Here is a 9,054-nt window from a genome sequence, read left to right as displayed (position 1 = left end):
TATTTGTTTATATGGTTGATCATAAGTTATGGTCACCTTAAGTGTTTGTTTATATGGTTGATCATAAGTTATGGTCACCTTAAGTGTTTGTTTATATGGTTGATCATAAGTTATGGTCACCTTAAGTGTTTGTTTATATGGTCGATAGTTATGGTCACCTTAAGTATTTGTTTATATGGTTGATCATAAGTTATGGTCACCTTAAGTGTTTGTTTATATGGTCGATAGTTATGGTCACCTTAAGTATTTGTTTATATGGTTGATCATAAGTTATGGTCACCTTAAGTGTTTGTTTATATGGTCGATAGTTATGGTCACCTTAAGTATTTGTTTATATGGTTGATCATAAGTTATGGTCACCTTAAGTGTTTGTTTATATGGTCGATAGTTATGGTCACCTTAAGTATTTGTTTATATGGTTGATCATAAGTTATGGTCACCTTAAGTGTTTGTTTATATGGTCGATAGTTATGGTCACCTTAAGTATTTGTTTATATGGTTGATCATAAGTTATGGTCACCTTAAGTGTTTGTTTATATGGTCGATAGTTATGGTCACCTTAAGTATTTGTTTATATGGTCGATAGTTCTGGTCACCTTAAGTATTTGTTTATATGGTTGATCATAAGTTATGGTCACCTTAAGTGTTTGTTTATATGGTTGATCATAAGTTATGGTCACCTTAAGTGTTTGTTTATATGGTTGATCATAAGTTATGGTCACCTTAAGTGTTTGTTTATATGGTTGATCATAAGTTATGGTCACCTTAAGTGTTTGTTTATATGGTTGATCATAAGTTGTGGTCACCTTAAGTATTTGTTTATATGGTCGATAGTTATGGTCACCTTAAGTATTTGTTTATATGGTTGATCATAAGTTATGGTCACCTTAAGTATTTGTTTATATGGTCGATAGTTATGGTCACCTTAAGTATTTGTTTATATGGTTGATCATAAGTTATGGTCACCTTAAGTGTTTGTTTATATGGTCGATAGTTATGGTCACCTTAAGTATTTGTTTATATGGTTGATCATAAGTTATGGTCACCTTAAGTGTTTGTTTATATGGTCGATAGTTATGGTCACCTTAAGTATTTGTTTATATGGTTGATCATAAGTTATGGTCACCTTAAGTGTTTGTTTATATGGTCGATAGTTATGGTCACCTTAAGTATTTGTTTATATGGTTGATCATAAGTTATGGTCACCTTAAGTGTTTGTTTATATGGTCGATAGTTATGGTCACCTTAAGTATTTGTTTATATGGTTGATCATAAGTTATGGTCACCTTAAGTGTTTGTTTATATGGTCGATAGTTATGGTCACCTTAAGTATTTGTTTATATGGTTGATCATAAGTTATGGTCACCTTAAGTGTTTGTTTATATGGTCGATAGTTATGGTCACCTTAAGTATTTGTTTATATGGTTGATCATAAGTTATGGTCACCTTAAGTGTTTGTTTATATGGTCGATAGTTATGGTCACCTTAAGTATTTGTTTATATGGTTGATCCTAAGTTATGGTCACCTTAAGTATTTGTTTATATGGTTGATCATAAGTTATGGTCACCTTAAGTGTTTGTTTATATGGTCGATAGTTATGGTCACCTTAAGTATTTGTTTATATGGTTGATCATAAGTTATGGTCACCTTAAGTGTTTGTTTATATGGTCGATAGTTATGGTCACCTTAAGTATTTGTTTATATGGTTGATCATAAGTTATGGTCACCTTAAGTGTTTGTTTATATGGTCGATAGTTATGGTCACCTTAAGTATTTGTTTATATGGTTGATCATAAGTTATGGTCACCTTAAGTGTTTGTTTATATGGTCGATAGTTATGGTCACCTTAAGTATTTGTTTATATGGTTGATCATAAGTTATGGTCACCTTAAGTGTTTGTTTATATGGTCGATAGTTATGGTCACCTTAAGTATTTGTTTATATGGTTGATCATAAGTTATGGTCACCTTAAGTGTTTGTTTATATGGTCGATAGTTATGGTCACCTTAAGTATTTGTTTATATGGTTGATCATAAGTTATGGTCACCTTAAGTGTTTGTTTATATGGTTGATCATAAGTTATGGTCACCTTAAGTATTTGTTTATATGGTTGATCCTAAGTTATGGTCACCTTAAGTGTTTGTTTATATGGTTGATCATAAGTTATGGTCACCTTAAGTGTTTGTTTATATGGTTGATCATAAGTTATGGTCACCTTAAGTGTTTGTTTATATGGTTGATCCTAAGTTATGGTCACCTTAAGTGTTTGTTTATATGGTTGATCATAAGTTATGGTCACCTTAAGTATTTGTTTATATAGTTGATCATAAGTTCTGGTCACCTTAAGTATTTGTTTATATGGTTGATCCTAAGTTATGGTCACCTTAAGTATTTGTTTATATGGTTGATCATAAGTTATGGTCACCTTAAGTATTTGTTTATATGGTTGATCATAAGTTATGGTCACCTTAAGTATTTGTTTATATAGTTGATCATAAGTTCTGGTCACCTTAAGTATTTGTTTATATGGTCGATCCTAAGTTATGGTCACCTTAAGTATTTGTTTATATGGTCGATCCTAAGTTATGGTCACCTTAAGTGTTTGTTTATATGGTTGATCATAAGTTATGGTCACCTTAAGTGTTTGTTTATATGGTTGATCATAAGTTATGGTCACCTTAAGTATTTGTTTATATGGTTGATCATAAGATATGGTCACCTTAACTGTTTGTTTATATGGTCGATAGTTATGGTCACCATAAGCTGGTTCAAAGACTTGTATTAAAGGTATTTGGCCATATATCACCAAATTTTGTAACAGGACCAGTTGCTTATATAGACAGGCTTAAAATATCACCAAGTTTTGGAGTCTTATTTTATGCCTGACGTCCAAGTTAGCAAACCAGCATAGCCACTGTTTGAGAATAATAGTTCTTAATGATGATTGTAAATGAGACTCTTACATATATATATGTAATATGTGCTGATAGTTGACAACCTTTATAGTACAAAATACACTATTAACAGACAAATGTGAACTTTATTAAGAAGATGGTTTGGAATATTACCATCCTTAATATAAAAACATTTCTCATACAGTGTAATTTTTGATATTATAAATATGGTGCCTAGTTATACTGGTGTGTTTCCCTTAAATTTTGATTGTTTTTTGGTGTTGTACAAGTATATTCAAAATAAGAAGATATGGTATGATTGCCAATGAGACAACCATTCACCATAGACCAAATGATGTTGATGTAAGTAAGTAAGTAAGTAAGTAAGTAATGACTTTATTTAAAGAGCAATGATAGGTCACCTTATGGCCATTAACAATGAGTAAATATATAAAACTATAAAAGGCCCTGAGGTGACAAAATGTAAAAAAATTCTCAACACAATCAATGGTCTGATTTATGTACAAAACAATGAATGAAAAACCAATATGATAAACCACAACCAGACAACCAATGAATAACAGATCTCTGGCTTTGGACAGGCACATACAGAAAACAACTAACATAAACACGAATTACACAGCTACTGATCTAAGAGTAAATAAATCATGATTCCCAAACTATAATATCAATCAGTACACATCTAGTGGATTTAATGTAAAGACATAATGACCAGTATGAAAAAAAACATGACCTTGGTAATGCCAAAATATAAATACAATGTATCAACAGCATAAAGGACTGTAAGAATTCATTACTGTATAACAATAAGTATTAAGTTAATGTTTTAATTTATTCTTGCACTTCATATAAGCTGAATTATGTAAGAAGTAATTATGTAAATATGATTGGCATTTAAGAGGGTGGGACATTCTAATTAAGGCTCCACCTTGTACCTAATTGTTGGTTGATCGTGGCAGTAGTAAATTAAACTGATATGCATCAGTAATCTTACCTCATAAAAATAACTAAACAAAAACTAAGGACAAACATACTTGAAAGATCCGTTCTAAAGATATAACCCATTTTTTTTTCACAATAGATATAAGTAGATGTGGTATGAGTGCCAATGAGACAACTCTCCATCTAAGTCACAATTTGTAAAAGTAACCCATTATAGGTAAAAGTACGGCCTTCAACTCAGAGCCTTGGCTCACACAGAACAGCAAGCTATAAAGGGCCCCAAAAATGACTAGTGTAAAACCATTCAAACAGGAAAACCAACGGTCTAATCTATATAAAAAACGAGAAATGAGAAACACTTATGAACCACATCAACAAACGACAACCACTTAACATCAGGTTCCTGACTTAGGACAGGTGCAAACAAATGCAGCAGGTTTAAACGTTTTAATAGGCGCCAACCTTCACCCTAACCTGAAACAATAGTGAAATATCACAACATAGAAAGACACACTATAAAATATCAATTGAAATGGCTTCACTCAATCAAAAGACATATTAACAAAAACAAGTGAACATACACTGAACGAATAAATTTGATATATGACACAATGTTAATACAAAATTAATAAAACAAGGGGGTTAGATGTAAAACAATAACAGAAAGACAACCCTAACCTTGGACAAAATACCGCCAAATAAAATAACGTACACCGGTAAATAAAAATAATCTTGTTGTAAGGTATACATGGAGTATGGAAATAATTTTATATTAGCATTTGTACACAGACATAATAGTTATAGGGATGAATGGATGGCTGTTTAAAGTCCAGTTGCAAATTAAATGCATATACAGGACGAGAACTTGTTAGTGAGATATGAATTAATATGAAGTCTACTTTGTACTAGCACCACATGCTGAGCCAGAAAAAAGGTACTAGTTCGTGAGATATGAATTAATATGAAGCCTACTTTGTACTAGCGCCACATGCTGAGCCAGAAAAAAGGTACTAGTTCGTGAGATATGAATTAATATGAAGCCTACTTTGTACTAGCGCCACATGCTGAGCCAGAAAAAAGGTACTAGTTCGTGAGATATGAATTAATATGAAGCCTACTTTGTACTAGCGCCACATGCTGAGCCAGAAAAAAGGTACTAGTTCATGAGATATGAATTGATATGAAGCCTACTTTGTACTAGCGCCACATGCTGAGCCAGAAAAAAGGTACTAGTTCCAAAGGTAATACTCTGCAGGAAGACATGTCACCCTACCGGTCACATTATTCTTAGCTGAGAAGCAGCAAATACCAATTTTGCAGTCGTTGGTTTTACCCTGCCAGGGTTTTAACCCACGACCTCCCATACTTGAGGCGGACATGCAACCATGAGACCACCTTGGAAGTGAAGAGAACTATTGGGAACTATATTGTAGTGTTTATTGATTAAGAACCTAAGCTGGTTAACTTCTGTTTAGGAGGCCAGTGCCTTAGGAAAGAATTGGAACAATTCCAAAAATAAAAAGATTTCACAAGTTTATGATATCTTTAAGCCTGTAAAAGGTAATTTTGCATATATACAATGTATGAAAGGTAGCACTATCAAAGCTTCATTAGAAAATTTCTATGAAACTGAATAAGTTGTGAAATGTACTAAAGGTGAAGCATTTGGAGCAATACCAAGGTTTTATCATATGAAGCAGACTATATACATGTATGCTTAGCCTTTTGGAGCAATACCAAGGTTTTATCATATGAAACAGACTATATATGCTTAGCCTTTTGGAGCAATACCAAGGTTTTATCATATGAAACATACTATATATGCTTAGCACTTTGGAGCAATACCAAGGTTTTATCATATGAAACAGACTATATGCTTAGCACTTTGGAGCAATACCAAGGATTTATCATATGAAACAGACTATATGCTTATCCTTTTGGAGCAATACCAAGGTTTTATCATATGAAACAGACTATATGCTTAGCACTTTGGAGCAATACCAAGGATTTATCATATGAAACAGACTATATGCTTAGCCTTTTGGAGCAATACCAAGGTTTTATCATATGAAACAGACTATATGCTTAGCCTTTTGGAGCAATACCAAGGTTTTATCATATGAAACAGACTATATGCTTAGCACTTTGGAGCAATACCAAGGATTTATCATATGAAACAGACTATATGCTTAGCCTTTTGGAGCAATACCAAGGTTTTATCATATGAAACAGACTATATGCTTAGCCTTTTGGAGCAATATTAAGGTTTAGTATGGGAAATAAGGTTTATATGCTATGCCTTTCTGAAAAATTCGAAAGGTGTAGCATAAGAAAAAGAGAATATATGCTTGGCCTTTCGGAGGAATACTAATTTTAAGGTTAAAGCATTGCAAACAGAGTACACATTCTTTGATTTTCGGAGGAATACTAAGGTTGAAACATTGCAGATTATATATGCTTGGCCTTTCGAAGGAGTACTAAGCTTGAACCATTGCAAACAGAGTATATAAATGCTTGGCCCTTTGGAGGATAACTAAGGCTAACATGTTTTGCAAGGATTTCCAACGTGCAGGGAACCAGACTCTCTCCACACGATGCAGCGGATTTAACGTCCCTATTCTGACAGACTTTATACATCCCATGCAGCCACACTTTGGCAAGGACTTCTATTGAATAAATGCATTAATCAAAGCCCTACTATTCCAAAGCTATGTGACTATATAGAATTTATAATTAACCGGATTTCCAAAGGAAAATATCGGTTATTAATTTGGTGATGTACGTCGGCAGGCGGCTGCCAAACAGTTCCGTGCAATAACTTGAAAACGCTTTGACGAAATCTTTTCAAATTTAGATATCTTGTTTACTGTAAATAAATGAAGATCAAGTTCGAATTTCACGATTTTAGCTTTTATCGTTGTTGAGTTGTAGACCGTTAAGTAGCAAAAAGTGATAGATAGAGCGTTGTTCGTGCAATAACTTGAAAACGCTTTGACGAAATCTTTTCAGTAAACTCCAGTAAGCCTTAAGTCTCCTCGCCAATTCGCGTACGCTTTTCCTGAAGATATTTATAAAATGTAAGAATCGACTTTGTAGATGGGAAATGAATTTGATATCAGTTGAAGTTTCAAGCTGGATAAAAATTTTCTGTATTCATTTTAGTACAAGAAATGTTTTGCCACAGGAATATTACTATGAGGATTTCCAAAATTTTTAAAACTTGAAAGTTTGAATTTGGAGCGTATGACATCAATAGAGAATATCATATATGGCGTTTTCAATATCACATCCGTATCAACCCGAGACACCAATATAATCCCAAAACAGCTCTGCTCGAGGGATTATATTGGTGGAGGGTTGATATGGTACTAGTATATGATATTGAACAAGCCGTATCATATATGTTGTTTTAAAAAGCCTTTGCAACCGTGACTGATATCGATATCACGGATGGTTGATACAGCAAGATTGCTATTGATCGTATTACACATACAATCTATCTGTATTTACTACAACTAAATAACAAATAAACTTAATAATGAGATGTTCTTAGGATAAACACCAGAAACCAAATACATGTAGTTTTAGAATTATGGTATAATGTAAAAAGTAGAACTCTTTGTTTTTAAGTTGTTTTTTTTTAATTTTCAGCTAGACATAAGAAAAAAATCAATCTTTTTAGCACGGACAAATTTTAATCCTAAAAGGATAAAAACAATATCTTTAACTTCTAACTGAGTGAAGAATTTAAATTTTAAATATATCAAGTATATATAAACTAAGCATTTGAAGTGGTGATTAACCCGAATCAGTTAAAATGTGATTAATTTTCCACTTGATCAAAATTAACATTAAAATGCCATTTAAACAGCCAATAGATCTGAATGGAATAATTGCATTTTTAATTTTGACCATATTTTACTATGCCCCATGCTGCGATTCAAACAATTGTTCTTTCAGTGGGAACATTGATCATGTAAGTTGGTGTAAGCTGGAATATCACAGTGATTTGGAGAAAGAGGTGTCAAAACATTATTGATGTACGGGGGAATCTATCACAGTCAGATCTGGGATAGGTGTGTAATATAACAATAAGGAGATGTGGTATGATTGCCACGCAATGAGAAAACTATCAACCAAAGTTCAAATGAAGTGGATGTAAGTAATTATATGCAACCATACGACCTTCAACAATGAGAAAAACCTATACCGTATAGTCGGCTATAAAAGGCTCCGACATGAAAAATATGAAACAATTCAATTAAGAAAACTAACGGCCATATTTATAACAAAACAATTTACGAAAAACAAATTTGACAGACATGAACCAACGACAACCACTGAACTACAGTTTCTTGACTTGGGACAGGCACATACAGAATGTGGTTGGTTTAAACATGTTTGTGAGCGCTCAACCGTCTCACTTGACGTAGAAATAAGCAACTATTATACACCGTAAGTATGTCTAAACAAACATATCACGACGCTAGCTTGTTGTCTAGGTTTTTATATTTTATCTTTAGAGTTTAGACAGGTTAAATAAATAACATTTAATAATATACTCATCGTCAGTGTAATAAAATTCATTACCTGTACCGAAAATAGTCTGACAGTTTTTTTTCCTATGATCTTTTTTTACTCTACTAAATACAGAAATACGGAAAATAAATCATTGCATGTGCTACGGGAAACGTTATTCATCTATATATATAATATGCACCTATTGACTGGTTATGAGGGCAATAGCAAGTTTGTTGTCCCTGAGATACCAACTATTGCTCAATTGCTTCTGGTAAGTAATAAATTAATTTGAAATTACGCTCAAATCCAAGCAGAATAGTCAATGACGTCATTATTGTCCAATGAAAAGTTAGTATGAAAAATCCGTAAAATATGTTGATAAAACTATTAACCGGGGTAATAGTCTTTGAAACTATTGACTGGCAAATAGTCTGAGGAATGAAAAAGCACAAATATTTCATGCTTTTTTATATAGAAAAAACATACTGAGGTATGACAGAGAGGGCTAGGGTTATACATGATGTAAAGAGAGTTTTGTTCTCATTGACGGACCCAACAACACACTTGACGGAGAGGGCAAGGGTTATACCTGGAGTGAAGAGAGTGATCTCATTGACGGACCCAACAACAGACTTGACGGAGAGGGCAAGGGTTATACCTGGTGTGAAGAGAGTG

General features: G+C 33.1%; 1 long non-coding RNA gene across 8 annotated transcripts; it reads right to left on the bottom strand.

Annotated features, from left to right (window-relative positions):
- On the bottom strand, positions 1-3,093 carry LOC127725160 (uncharacterized). 8 transcript variants are annotated; one of them, XR_007992792.1, is made up of 4 exons: positions 2,595-2,696; positions 2,385-2,468; positions 807-886; positions 165-520 (listed from the first exon to the last, which is right to left on the bottom strand). It is a non-coding gene; the product is annotated as an uncharacterized LOC127725160 (long non-coding RNA). The 8 variants fall into 8 exon arrangements; XR_007992794.1 differs by lacking the exon at positions 2,595-2,696 and having other exon boundaries at positions 1-200; positions 2,385-2,569; XR_007992791.1 differs by lacking the exons at positions 2,385-2,468; positions 2,595-2,696 and adding an exon at positions 2,759-3,093 and having other exon boundaries at positions 807-924.
- Between the last annotated feature and the right edge of the window lie 5,961 nt (positions 3,094-9,054).

This window comes from Mytilus californianus, unplaced genomic scaffold, assembly GCF_021869535.1.
Source record: "Mytilus californianus isolate M0D057914Y unplaced genomic scaffold, xbMytCali1.0.p SCAF_15, whole genome shotgun sequence".
Lineage (NCBI taxonomy): Eukaryota > Metazoa > Mollusca > Bivalvia > Mytilida > Mytilidae > Mytilus > Mytilus californianus.
Note: the sequence above shows the minus strand (reverse complement) of the source record. Positions and strands in the feature narration are given on the sequence as shown.